Here is a 13911-nt window from a genome sequence, read left to right on the forward strand (position 1 = left end):
CCTTTCCCGCTGGGCCGGCGGGCCCTCCCTTGGCGGGCGCCTGCCGGCCCAGCGGGAAAGTCGAAATGGAATGACCCCCAATGTCTGCAAGCGGGGCGTTCCCCCATTATGGGGGCCGAAAAAAATGGAGCACAGAAATGCGCCATTTTTGTGGCATTTTTAACACCTGCACAGAGCAGGCGTTAAATAAAAGGAGGTACACCATTATTTATAATGGGCCTCTACGTGCATTGCAGGATTAGCGTTAAACATTTTTGCGCTAATCATGCAAAGTGCCAAACTTGTGTCAAACATTTTGACGCAAGTTCCCTAACTACTTCCATGGTGCGCCGTATCTTAATTACAGCGCACACATGGTAGGCTTAGGCACTAAGGGGCTCAAGAAAAGTGGTGCTGAATTGGATGCAGCGCCACTGTTCTTAAACCTGCCCCACATGTTCGTTCCTCAGATTGATAACCAGTGCTATAAGATCCTCTGTGCTCATGGTATCAGGGGCTTCAGGAAAGTAAGACGCTGGAAAGTTCTCATGATTGGGACTGGCCAGCGGGGCAAATTGGTTGGAGCGTAATAAACTTGAAAAACAGACTGGTTCGACCTGCTGGCTTTGAACCGGTGATGAGTGGACATTAGGGGGATTTGGATGACTTGAAACTTCTTGACTGGGTGTTTTATCCGAGGAGTCTAGAGCAATTGAATAATGAGTGATTGACGCAGTGTGACTTGGCTTGAGAGCCTTCCCCCTAAAAAAGTGAGTTCCCTTTGGTTTAGCGCTTTGTAGACCAGGCTGCTTTAACCCTTTGGTTAATATATCTTCATAATCCTCGCTCAAATGATCAATGTCCTTTAAGGAGCAGCTTTCTGCAGCATGGTTCTTTGGCAGCTATGGCTCCTTACCAGCACCAGGTACGGAGTCAGCAGCCTTCCTTTTACCCATATTGTGTCACCCCAACAGGGATACTTACTGTGCCCAGTAAAAACTGCTTAATTTGGACTAAGGACAAAGGGGGTGCCCCTGCCCTGTCTCTTCCTTTCGCTGATGGGCGCAGGACAGTCCTTGTCCCAGGTTTTGCCTGGGCGTGGCCCACACGCAGCCCACACAGTGGGTCGGGCTGGAGCTCTTAGTAGTGTATTGAAGGTAGCTCTGCCCCCTTCAATGCAGACGTCGGCGCCTCCTGGCGCGAAAGTCTCTGGGGCTTAGAGTCCGCCTTAGTGCGGCACTATGTTGTCCTCAAATCTTTCCATCTGCTTGACGTATGGGAACAAAGGATGAAACCACTGCCGTGAGTCCTTTGAGAATCAGTGATATTTTGTTTTAGCAGGCTGACGATTTGTTCAACTCGTCATTGAATGCTGAATTATGCGCCCCTGAGACATGAGTGAGTCATTAATGTGTAACTGGGTCTGTTTTTTCTGAGTTTTCCTATGCCCTTGAATGAACTAGGGAACAGTGTTATTAGTTGAAAAGGGACTTAAAGACGACCCATTTTGACTGCCCTCTGGAAGTTCAGGAGACATCCAGTACCTGCAGCTTCCTCAACAATGTTAACATCAAGTTCCACAGCATAAAAGTCATGATGAAGTGTAAGTGGAAATAACCAATGCACTTGGGAAGTTTTGCAGAGCCGTTCCATTGATGCAAATTGTGTCTGCAGAACAACGATGCATCCTTGCAGTTTTGCGAATTCTACGTCAGTCATCACATTAATAGTGCCACTTGTGTCTACAAAAAAAGGAATAATTTTCAGTTCACACAGATACAGTGTGTTCTTTAGGTTCATCATCATCAACGGTGAGATCACTTCTATAATTGGAGAACACATTAACCTGAGAACGATGAATTAGATTTAGAAGTAATTTCTCTAGCATGTTGGCTTAATCTTGGTGCATGTTCATTTCTTTTGTAAATGATGCACTGACGATTTGGGTGGCAAGATGGGCTGTTTCACAGATTTTCTAATATTCTAATATTTAGACTTCGTAATACTCTGAAAATGTCCATGTCTGCCATATCCCTGACCCCTGCTCTCAGCCACTTGACAAGCTCCCGAGAGAGGAAACCGATATCACCTTCAGGAACATTTTTGCTTTGTATACTGATTTTCCTGGGGTGATTCCTTGGATACAACATGCAAACACGTCTATTGTAGTGCAAAGTTGTGTTTGTGTGTAACTTTGGCTTGGAACTCAGCAGTACGAGATGCCCAAGCCATGAAGAGGATATCCTCAAGGTTTCATGGCTTCTGTTTATGGTGTTAAGCCGCTGAGTTACAACCTGCAATAAGGAAGGTATTCTTATCAAACTCTCAACGTTGAAGCATTGTTTCAGCCCGATGACAAACGTGTCAGTTGCCTTGTCTCATCTGTACAGTGTGTGTTCCATTCTATCATGTACAGTTTACATTCTTTTATAGCAGAAAGTAAGTCATCAAACATTTCTCAAGTTTGTTATTTTTGTCGTCTTCACCATCCTCAAGTTCGAATATAAGCATCTTGTCGCTGAATCGGCTCTATTAAGAACACAGCAGTCACATCAGGGGTCTTTCACTTGCAATACCAAGAACACCTGTATAAATCTCAAACTCTGTTATCCATCAACACCATCCTGGGCCCAGATTATTGGTGTCAGCAAGGCAGAATAACAGTGAAACACTCAGGATGAAAGCGTGGACCCTAAATATTGAAACTTGAATATTGATGCAACAGAATATCATAGACAAATTATCGAAATAAATGTTGACAGGAAAGTCTAGATTTTCAATACTTAACTTGGCATATATGTACCTATGTTGTACACGTGTCTTCAAGGTACACAGACATGGAATTAAGAATAGTAAATCTGTACTTCCCAATATTCACTTACTTTTCAATAGTTGTCCCTTGATAGTCTGTCTTTGATATTCTTATCTGAAGATATTCAGGGGGTCTATATTCAGTACTACAATCCAGAGCGCGTAAGGCAGAGAAGTCCAATAACTTAATAATGTACATGTGACATGCAGGTGGGCCATAGGCCTGGGAAAATGCCCATCTGAAAGACTGGAGCAATGAACAGGAAACAAGATCACAATGTGAAATCATCACAAGACAGGCATGTCACATCACAAATGGCACAACACACACACACTAATTGTACCGCATTTCATTTCAGAAGACGGTGGATCTCCTGTGGATATGCCTGTCCCGGAATACCCTGATGACATGGATGAATGACAATCATTCCCCAGCAGACCATCCAAGATGTCCTTGGAACCCTCCAGACCCCACCTTCAGTCACAAGGAGGAGGCCAAAACAAGCAGCCATCACAGAGGATCCACCCACCACCCCAATTGTAAGACCTGCCAGCTCCAATACAGCTGAGGACTCAGACGACACAGGCACCAGCTTTGAGAGAACTGTAATTGGGGTACAGCGGGAGCTGGCCAATGAGGTGCGGGTGGGGATGCAAACTATGGCAGCCGGCCTAGAGGGGGTGCTTTCGTGCATGATGTCATCTGCAGATCAGGCAGCAGCTATGCAAGCCCTAACATCCATCCTGCAAGGACTATAAGAAACTGTCAAGGAAGTCACCACTGTAGTAAGGGAGTTGCCACAACACCTCGCACCCCAAACCTTTCACTGCATGCACAAATGGAATCATGACCCCCTCAGGGCCGACCTGGCTGCCTACCATTGTGATGTGGCTGCTATTCTTAAGAATCAGCAGATCCTCCTTGCTGCAGTACTGCCCTTAAGACCTTCACAGGTAGCAGTGACCGGGATGTCTGACTCCACGTCTTCTAACACTGAGGTGTGTGTTGCCCCTCCACAACCACCACCACCAAGGACAGAGGAGGCAACACACACATCAGAAGAAGAAGACATGGAACAGATCACCTTCACACGGAAAAGCACCCGGAAGCACTAGTCCCTGCCACATGGCCAACTATTACCAAGGTCCAGCGCTTTGTAACATGCCAGTATTACAACAACTGTACTCAATGACTGTTCTGCAAACCACTGTATATCTTGTCAGCCTGCCCAGTGCTTGTCTCTCTCTTACTCTTTGGCAAATCCTGTCCCTCTGCACTGTCTGACACATCACCCCAGCATGTCAAATGCATTTTCCTTTACCACTTGTGTAGGATCACAATGGAAGATGTCACTATAATGGACTCACAATCATGGACAATGTACATATAGCACTACAGCACTTTTCAATAAATAGCACTTACACAACAACTTTGTCTCTGTGTAATGTGACACATCAACTGTGCAGTAGATAACTGAAATGTGCCTCCTGTCAAATTACGTAACTTGTCAATACAACTGTCCTGAAATTATGTAGTCAGATAAATTTGCACACTGACCAGGATTGCATCATACTCTGCCCTCCCTGAGGGAATATCTGATGAAGTGAGAAACCATACACCATCATGCTGTGTTGGACTGAATAATGCTCCCTCAAGGGATATCTAAGTCATCAACTAGTGGCAGCAAAATGTTGTTACCATGCAATACTAACACATATAACAGTGCACACAAATCTAAGCAAACACTCCAAAAACTGCATGAATGAAGGTGTCTGAGTTTACATCCAAATAGGTAATCATGCTGAACAGTGTCACAAATGATCTATGTGAGTCATGAAGACGATACTGCAAGAGTGCTTATGACCACTCACCTTATAAGGGTGTCCTTGAACATCACACTGCAGTCAGGTCTAAAACAGTTCCCCCAATACCAAATCTGGAAGCACTGTTTGTGACTTTGAAAACATACGTATTGAAAAAAACACATTGGGATCCATAATAACTGTGATTGGTGGTTGCAACGAATGGTGGAATCTTTGCAAGGTAGCTCTGGGGTAGCTGCCAAGCTTACAGCCCAGTTGGGATTTGTTCGTAGCATAGGACACAAATGTAATAGATCAAAATTAATGTACACTAATGCCAAGGCCCTGATCAACAAGCATTTAACACATACTGTAAAGGGTTCACTATGTATTTATTAAACGGTAATCACAGAAGAGGAAATTCAGGGAAAAGTCTTACCTACCCTAATCTACCCTAACTACTCATTACCCACAACTGTCCCTAACTAACCTAACCTAAACTTACTTATCACATGTAATGAAATGTTCTAAACATCAACCCCCCCACCCCTCTAATGAGACGGGACACATGGAGGACAACAGATACTAACCTAAACACATACTATACTATCATAAACAAATATATATTTTTTGTATTTTTTTGATATTTAAAAAAAATGATTTTTTTTTCTTTGTAAACACACAAGACCCCAACATAGCCCCCCACCCACCCACACACTTAAACAGTAAAAATAGAAAGAATCAGGACCTCCCACCCACTAAAACTAACTAAACTAACAGCCTATACTATCCTAACACTTAGCCCCCTAATCCCACTAAGTATGAGAACAAGGAAAGAGGAGGGAGGAGAGGGAATCATATCCATATCAAAAAGTCTAGAGGTTGGCCCTCCGGAGGGTCCGCTTTATGGACTGCACACGCCTGTTCATATGTCGAACATCCCGCTGCAGGTGACTGATTTTCCGTAGCACACAGTCTATTTTACGTTCCATTGCCTGAAAAGCTGCAGGGTCAACTGTAGCAGCTGGGGCAGTCTGGGTACCGGCGGAGGATGTGTGTGGGCGTGTAGAGCCAATGCCTGTGGGCTGCCCTGAAGGTGTTCCACTGCTGGGGCCTGGAGCAACTGCAGACGTTGGGACAACAGTCCCAGCTAAGGGTGGTGCCACCTGGGTGGAAGTGGTGGTTATGCGGATGGTGGCTGTGGTGGGCAAAGTAGGGCCACCCTGTGGGAAAGCCCTCCATGCTCCGGAGGCCCGTTCATTCCGGTATCTTCGGGCCATCCGTCTGAACCCCGACTCTACTAGCAGGATATGTTGGTACCGCATAGCCCGCCTCTGGAACTCATGGACCTGGATGGGTGTCATGTTTGCAGCTGTGAAGACAAAGGCAAACAATTTACACTAGGAACTGCATTGTGTAAAATGGCACAAGAAGTAAATAAGACAGTACATCTACTGTACCTGTAACAGCTCATGTCACCATACAGATCATTGAATGTCCCTGAGGAAGTTCATGGCAGGCCAGCCTACAAAGGTCATATCACACATAGCACATCCAAACCCTACAAGATGGGTAACCACTGGCATTAACTTGGCATCTGAGTTCTGCCAGTTGTCAGCTAATAATCATGCTGCTCATCCTCCGTCAATGCCTGGGCTACAGATGTCAATGTACGGGATGAAAATCTAAAGCCACATGGTCTGCAAGTTGTAATTGGACTTGCTAGTATAGTACTCATGTGCCATACCCGAGTGTGTATACTAGGTTCCGAACAAACATTCGTTCGTTCGTTAGCTTTATTTCGGTAAAAATAGATACCATAAAAGCACACCACAATTCACAAATTCATAATTTTACAAAAGGACAAACTATGTATAAAAATTCTCAAAGGTAAAATGTTGAACTACATAAAAGACTTTAAACATAAACATTTTCCCTATAAAAATTCATACCATATTATAGAATCGTGCGAAAATGCAATATTTTTCATGATAGGTATCAGAAGTCAAATGCATACCTAACTGGAAGCAATAAATAAGGTAGGAATAAGGCATTTCTATTTAAAAAAGTGTAAGACTATAAAAACATAAAAGATTAATTAAACAGTAAGAAGTTGATAAATGCATACATTGAAATTCACGAATAAGTTCATCAATGACCACTCCCAACGTCTATTGTTTGATTTTCCCCTGTTTTTTTTAACATGTTCAATCTACAATGCCAAATAGATTCTAAATATTTTGCCAAGCAGCAAGCCACTAAAACAGATGAATCAGATTTAAAAACTCTCAAAGCCAATAGGAAATTCCCAAAACCCATTTTTCTACATAATGAAATGATCCAAAAAGCCCTCTGTTTCTGGTATGCAGAACATTGAAAGAGGACATGGGTTATGGATTCTTCCCTAGCACAACCCATCGGGCACATCTTAGAGGTACAACTAGTATTAGTCCATTTGTACGTTAGGATGTGCAGAGGAAGAGAGCCTATCCTAAATCTAGTATACAATGCACGTGCACGTGGAGAAAGTACTGTGTCCATGTATTGCTCAGATTCACATTGGCATTTGATTTTTATAAAACTGCCAGTCATAGATGATGATGCGACTGCAGACAGTTGTGTAAGTTAGGCATTAGGCCAAAATGCATCCTTCAGAGTCTGTGTTGCATTTTTTGGAATGGATAAAGGATCCTTCCAGTATGACCCCAAACCAAGTAGAATGAAGGTACGTTCTACATACGCACACCACTTGATTTTTGAACTAATGTTATTGTCCATCAGGTTAACTAGCCCGCATCTATAGGGAATAAGAGAATCTAGTGACCTTAGGTGAATCCAAAACAACCAAGGCCTGATAGCAGGGATATGGCTAATTGGGGGCAAATTTAGATCCATTCGAATAGGAAGCATTTGGGTACTGGAGGGGACTCTTAGCAACATCTTTAAAAAAAGAGTTTTCCACCCTTGTCAGATCGTCTAGGTTGCAATGGCCCCACAATTCAGCTCCATAAAGGGCCCCCCGCTTGCGGTTTATATATTTCAATAGCGGGCGTCATGGCGAAGCTAGGGGATCTAGCTGCAAATCTTACGATACCACTCGCCTGTTGTTTCAAGCGGAGGTTTGCTTTCTGGAGATGAGAGTGCCACTTAGGTGAATCTTCTAGTTTCAGACCTAAATAGTCAAAACCGCCAACTCTTTCCAGCGTGGCACCCTCTAGATAAATAGGTCGCCACATCCTGCCTTTTTTGTCCCCAAACACCATACATTTAGTTTTTGATCGATTAATTTCCAGGCCATGGTCATTACAGAAATCCATAAACCTCGAGCTCAGTGTTGAAAGACCTGTAGCTGTTTGGGATATCAGCAAGGTGTCATTGGCAAATAGGAGGCAAGGAATCTTCTGCCCTCCTATTTTGGGGGCATCATTGGAACACTCCGTGAGATAGGGAATGCATGCATTTATAAATAGGAGGAATAAAGTAGGGGCGAGTACAGAGCCTTGTCTAACGCAGCGGGCAGTGGGAAATTCTTCAGTTAGTTCACCTTGCGGACCCCCTCTAATTCTGGCATAATTGCCAGTATAGAGATCTCTAATGATATTTAATATAGAGCAGGGGACTCCCAGTTTGATCAAGACTTCCCACAGTTTGTAGCGGGGTACTAAATCGAAAGCTGATTTTAAATCAACAAATGCTATGAATAGGTGGCCTGAGTCCACGTCAACAATTTTCCATTTAATGGAAATAAAGCAGAAAATCTGGTCTATTGTACTGACTTTTTCCCTGAAGCCCGCTTGGAGGTGGCTTAGGATTTGGTTTTCCACTATCCATTCTCTCAGCCTGCTCAACAATTGGTGGCAAAATATTTTTTGAAGGTTGTCAAGAAGGCTGATAGGTCTATAGTTTCCCGGGGAATTCCTCTCTCCTTTCTTGTAAATGGGCTCGATGATTGCCTCTTTCCATGAGTCAGGGTAGGATCTAGTAATCAGAATAGCGTTGGAAAGCCTATTAATATACGGACTCCAGTTGTTATGGTCCGCTTTGAACATATCTGAGGGGATCCCATCCGACCCTGGGGCCTTCGCTGCTTTTTGGGCAGTGATGGCCAGCACAGTTTCATTCAATGTGAAGGGAGGCAGAGAGGGCATAGGCGAGTAAGATGCTGTCAACTCTCCCAAACTTGGTACATCACAGGCCAGTGGGGAGCCATACAGTCCCTTTAAATGAGAAAGCCAGGCATCGGAGGTGATATGTGACTCCGGATTGGGTGCTCGATTCTGGTCACTACGAGAGACCAGAAGCCAGAACCGTTTGGAGTCGTGGACCCTAGCTGCCTCAGATAATTCGCTCCAAAGCCCCTCTTCATACTCATGTTTGCTCTTATTACATGTTGATACATAATGGCGCCTAGCGTTGATAATTCATAGTCTATCGTTTGTCCTTAACACCTTTACCAAGGTATTTTTAGCCTCTCTACGCCTTTTATTAAACCATTTGCTGCAGGGTTGGGCACTAAAGTTAGTCGATGGCCTAACGCATTTGGAAAACAGCTCTTTCAAGATTGCAAAGAGGTCCAAATGTAGAGACGTAACTTCAGATGGGGCAAATATAAGGCTATTGTCAAATAACTGATGAGTAGAAATTAAAACACACAGTTTATCTCGTAGCTTATTCGACCTCTGAAAAGAGTCCCATCTTACAGTACACCTATAGATAGACAACTCCACGTCACCAGAAGGAGCAGAAGAGAATACAGCTCCTGCTAAAAGAGATCTCTTGTATGTGATCTGAAGAGGGGCGTGGTCACTGGTATATGGATTGCCCACTTCCACATCTGATATGTGGTGCCAAACTCTTAAATCAAAGAAAATGTAATCCAGTGTGTTACTATATAAGCCCCTAAAAAAAGTTGGTCTGGCAGGAGTATCAGCTGGAAAGCGGCCATTACCAAGATGGAGACCATGTAGCATCATAAAATCTATTATCTGCGTAGCCCTAATACAGGGTTTATATGAAGTTTGTTGTATAGGATAGGGGGGGGATATTCCATATGCTGTCTTCAGGCTGCATAACCTCTATGAGGTCTGTATTGAGTTCGAGTTGAACATTAAAATCCCCTGCTATTATGATATAATATTTTAAACGGAGGTCCGGGATTAAAGTGTTCAATAACTCAATAGTAGTTGAACGATGGTTAGAAGGACCTGGCCTACTGTAGATATTTATGCATAGAACAGGGGAGCCTGAGATTGGTTGGATAGCAATGGCCAAGATATCAGGGGAATCTACATGTACCTCCTTAAATCCTCCCACCTCTGTCTGTCGATTTTACCCAGGTACATAAGCCCCCTGCTGCCCTACCTGCTAAAGATGGCTTAGCTGATTTTAAAAAAGAGCTAAACCCTGGTCTATACGTGCAGTGTGTTGCCCAAGTTTCCTGAAACATACAGATATTAAAGTTTTCAACATATGCCCCCCATTCAGTGTCGGCAAGTTTGCCATTAATGCCAGCCACGTTCCAGGACAGTAGTTTTGCTGTCGCTTGAGCAGTGGAACAGGTTGAATTGCTAACAATATTGTCTAGGGCATGGCTGTCAATGGGCTCCGCAGAAGGTAAATTTATAAAATTATTAGTAATATCAGATTGTAATTTCAGTGGTAATACGACACCTGGACTGGGTACATTAGCAAAAGGACCTGTAACCAGTGGATCTGGGCTAAAGATGGAAATACAAGAGTTAGTAAGACATAGTCAGTCAATGTCAGAACTAGCCCCCTCGGAGTCAAGTTCGCATGCTGTTTGGCCACTGAGAGCAGGACCGGTGCTAATCGTAGGAGCTGGATCAAATAATGTACCTTTAAAGACCTGGTGGCCTAATGGCCTAAAATCTTGATAGTCTGCGGAGTGACTCAGGGCCAAATTGACTCTTCTGGAGGAAGGATTCAGCTGCATGTGACCAGCAGAAGGGCGGCTATCGCTGAGAAAGATAGCAGAAGTCTTCCTATTTGAGTTACGTGCTTCCATATCTAGGAGACCTGTTACCAAATCGGCATTTTTAAGATTGAGTTTTATGAAATCCCAGCAACCGGGCACGCCATTTACTCATTCAGCAGATTGAATATCATCGTGGATAACTGAGCCACAGCCTCTAACGTATCTCAACCAGTGCGAGGCCTTGTTAACGAGTGAGGCTTTATCCTCCCGTGTGTTTGGAGACAAGGATGGAACATTACACATATATATATAGGTATTATTGGTTAAATATAGATTCCGACAAGATGCTTTTGTAGTGTCCCATTTAAAATGAACATTAGAAGAAAGGGAAGTGTTACTTTCCGATGGGAACACATGCCGGCTGTGGAGACAATGCCTTTTCATAGGTCCTGCTGCACTTGCTGGCGCTGGCAGGGGCCCGATTGACAAAACGCCTTTTACAAGCGGATGTTTGATTATCACGGGATTTGGCTTAGGCTCGCAAGTAAGGAGGAGATGTTTGCTTTTGAGAAGCGTGGTGATTTCAAGCAGTAAAGATTTCAGCTCACCTACTTCGCTCTTGAGGCTAGACACCAGTGCTAGCAAGTCATCTTGCAGAGGAGCGCTCTCCGTATGCGACAAAGTCTGGGAAGTTATTTGAGGATTTTCCAGATCTTGAGAGACCAAGGGAGAAAAACGATTAGAGCAGGGAATTGTGAAATTCATTGCATTGGCTTTTAATGCTTCAGGTTCGAGATGAGATGCAAGGGGAGTGGGAAAACTAGCGATTTTGGTAGAGCCTTGAGAGGCTAACACCTGATAAGGAGAAGTAGCGGTTTGCGAATTGGAAACAGTATGCGGTCTTGAAGTTAGGAACGGAATAAGAGTACCGGTTTTAGGCTCCTTTCGTCGAGCTCTCTCCTTATTGTTTAAGATCTGTTCCACCTCTTCAATCAGATCGTCAATTTCCTTAGCAACACAATTGGTGTGGGGTAGCATGGCCTTGTTAGTTTTAGGTATTTTAGATTTGACAGAGCCCAATACAGGGCTGCCTTTTGCCTTGTGCTTCCCCATTAAAGAATAGAGCTACAGTGCAATATAAAAAAGGTATTTGAAATAATTTCCGGCACTGAGTAGCCTGGCGCCGTACCTTAGGGCCCAGAGGGGGGGCCCAGCCCGGCCTCCTTCGGTCTCTGACGGGCACGCCCGCGTTGTCCTTCAAGTTGCCCCAGGTGAGGGGCTGCAGGAGAGGAGCCTGGGACTTGGGGTCCCACCAGGCTTGTGGCAAGAAACAGGAGCGGTGATGCGCGGTGCGCTTAATAGCTCCCGCATTGTCCTTCAAGTTGCCCCAAGTGAGGGGCAGCAGGAGAGGTGCCTGGGACTTGGAGTCCCACCAGGCTTATGGTGTAGTCAGTATCTGAGGGTGCTGCTGTCAGTCTGCTTTTACCAATGCTTGTTTTCCTTTTACTATGGACAGAAGGGTGCAGTGCCCGTCTTTGGCCATTGGGTGTCACTGTGGCGCTGCTTTTTTTATTTGAGAAATGTTCTTTCCTCCTCTCGGCCTGGTGGTTTGTGCAGAGACGACAGTGAGGAGTCCTGCGGTCCAGGGGGTCCCTGCGGCTGGTGGGGGCTCCGACGCCTCAGGTAAGTGCTGTTTTTTTCTTTCCTTCAGCCTCAGGGTGTGGAGGCACACTCGATGTAGCCGTGGCAGGCCTGCTTTCCATCCCTCGTGCACGGAGGTGAGGGGGTGGCTCTGGGCGCTTTGCCTGTCAACAGTATATCTCAAATTACCCCTCAAGATGAGGCAGCAGATTCAGACACCCTCACCCATCAGCCTAGAACAGGCACATGAATCATAGTACCTAACCCCAAAAAATTACGTTGTGCTGGATCCGACCTATTAAGCCCCTCCGAGCACATTGAGGGCTGCGCTCCTATCAGTGGGGGTAGGGTAACAAACATTCACTTATTCACATGTCTGTGTAACATACTGGTAGCATCAGTTCTAGGTACCCTATTCAAAAACCCATGCCTGTGTTTGAGGGTGGGGGGTGGAGAAACAACGAACAATTCCAAACAACATGGACACCCAGGAGTCTATAGAAAGCTCGACATGTGTTTGGCTCTACACACACACCACAGGTAAGGTCTATCAACAAATAGGAGACAGCAAACCCTTGACCAATCCTAGCGCCACACATGTCAGGAAATGCAGACCTTTGTCCACATCATATACTTCCAGTAAGGCATGACTTACAACAGACACAGAGCTGCAAGAACACCCATGATCATGATTTGCATGCACACCTAGGCCATTGCACCCAAGTGCCACATACTTGTAGCACTATATTTGGAACTACATGCTGCTAGGAAGTTCTACCTACATTTTAATGAGTACTTTGGTGAATAGGGAAGCAGAGGTCTGTTGGAAAGCGATTTGCAGTCCCAATCTGGGAGAATGTGGGTCTGACAGGCAGACTAAATCTGAGATGAGTTCCAGTGCGACTCTTGTTGATACAAGTGTTATCCACATGACTCACCCCAGTTCTCATTGCGGGCCTACAGGAATGACCTACAATCCCTAGATAATACAATAGGATAAGCATTGGCCAACTCAAAAATGGTGAGAAACTGAAATCCCACTCATGGAATAAGACAAATGATTGGCCAGCGCATCACACCTTGCTATGTGTTCAACACACAGGAGTCCATCACACATCACCAGAAAACACAACACATAACAGACATATCAACACTTATTGGAGAGGTTGGGGTCCTCAAATGTAGCCACCTCTCCCACAGTGTAGGGTGCCGGTCCACCTGTAAGGCATGGAAGGAAGAAATGTGCTCAGAATCTGGGAACTGACCAACAATTCCAAAGACAAAAACAATGTGCAAGATGACATATGTAATGAAAGCCATTCAGACATGATGATACTGCATCTGATATATCAAGCCTAACATGTACATAGCATGGGTCTCCTGTGGCAATTACACACATATCTCACACATGCAGTGGCCCTAACTATCATGTGGTGGCAAACATGCTCCGTCATTAGTGAGCAGAAATAATAATGGGGTGTAATCGTCTCATCATGTGCATCCAAGAGTGACATCCAAAGTCTGGTTACTTGAGGAATGCATTACCAGTCAAACAGCCTATGTGGCCATGACACATTTATGACACATAGGTACAATGTACTAAGGGACAGGGACTTTTGTAAGCCGTCGTGTTGTTACAGTTTCTTCATTTGATGTGGCCCAGCAATGGTGATCTATACCAAACATAGAGATATGAACCCATGTGCATACCTTTGGACTGCCATCCCTAATTGGAATGTGGC

At 44.6% G+C, this 13911-nt stretch overlaps 1 long non-coding RNA gene across 1 annotated transcript in view; it reads right to left on the bottom strand.

Annotated features, from left to right (window-relative positions):
- Positions 1-4975: 4975 nt before the first annotated feature.
- Positions 4976-13911, bottom strand: part of LOC138260772 (uncharacterized) — a 196104-nt gene continuing 187168 nt past the window's right edge. Inside the window, exon 4 of the long non-coding RNA XR_011198979.1 lies at positions 4976-5965. This is a non-coding gene — a long non-coding RNA (uncharacterized lncRNA). The remainder of the gene's footprint in view (positions 5966-13911) is intronic.

Source organism: Pleurodeles waltl, chromosome 10, assembly GCF_031143425.1.
Source record: "Pleurodeles waltl isolate 20211129_DDA chromosome 10, aPleWal1.hap1.20221129, whole genome shotgun sequence".
In the NCBI taxonomy this organism is placed as follows: Eukaryota; Metazoa; Chordata; class Amphibia; order Caudata; family Salamandridae; genus Pleurodeles; species Pleurodeles waltl.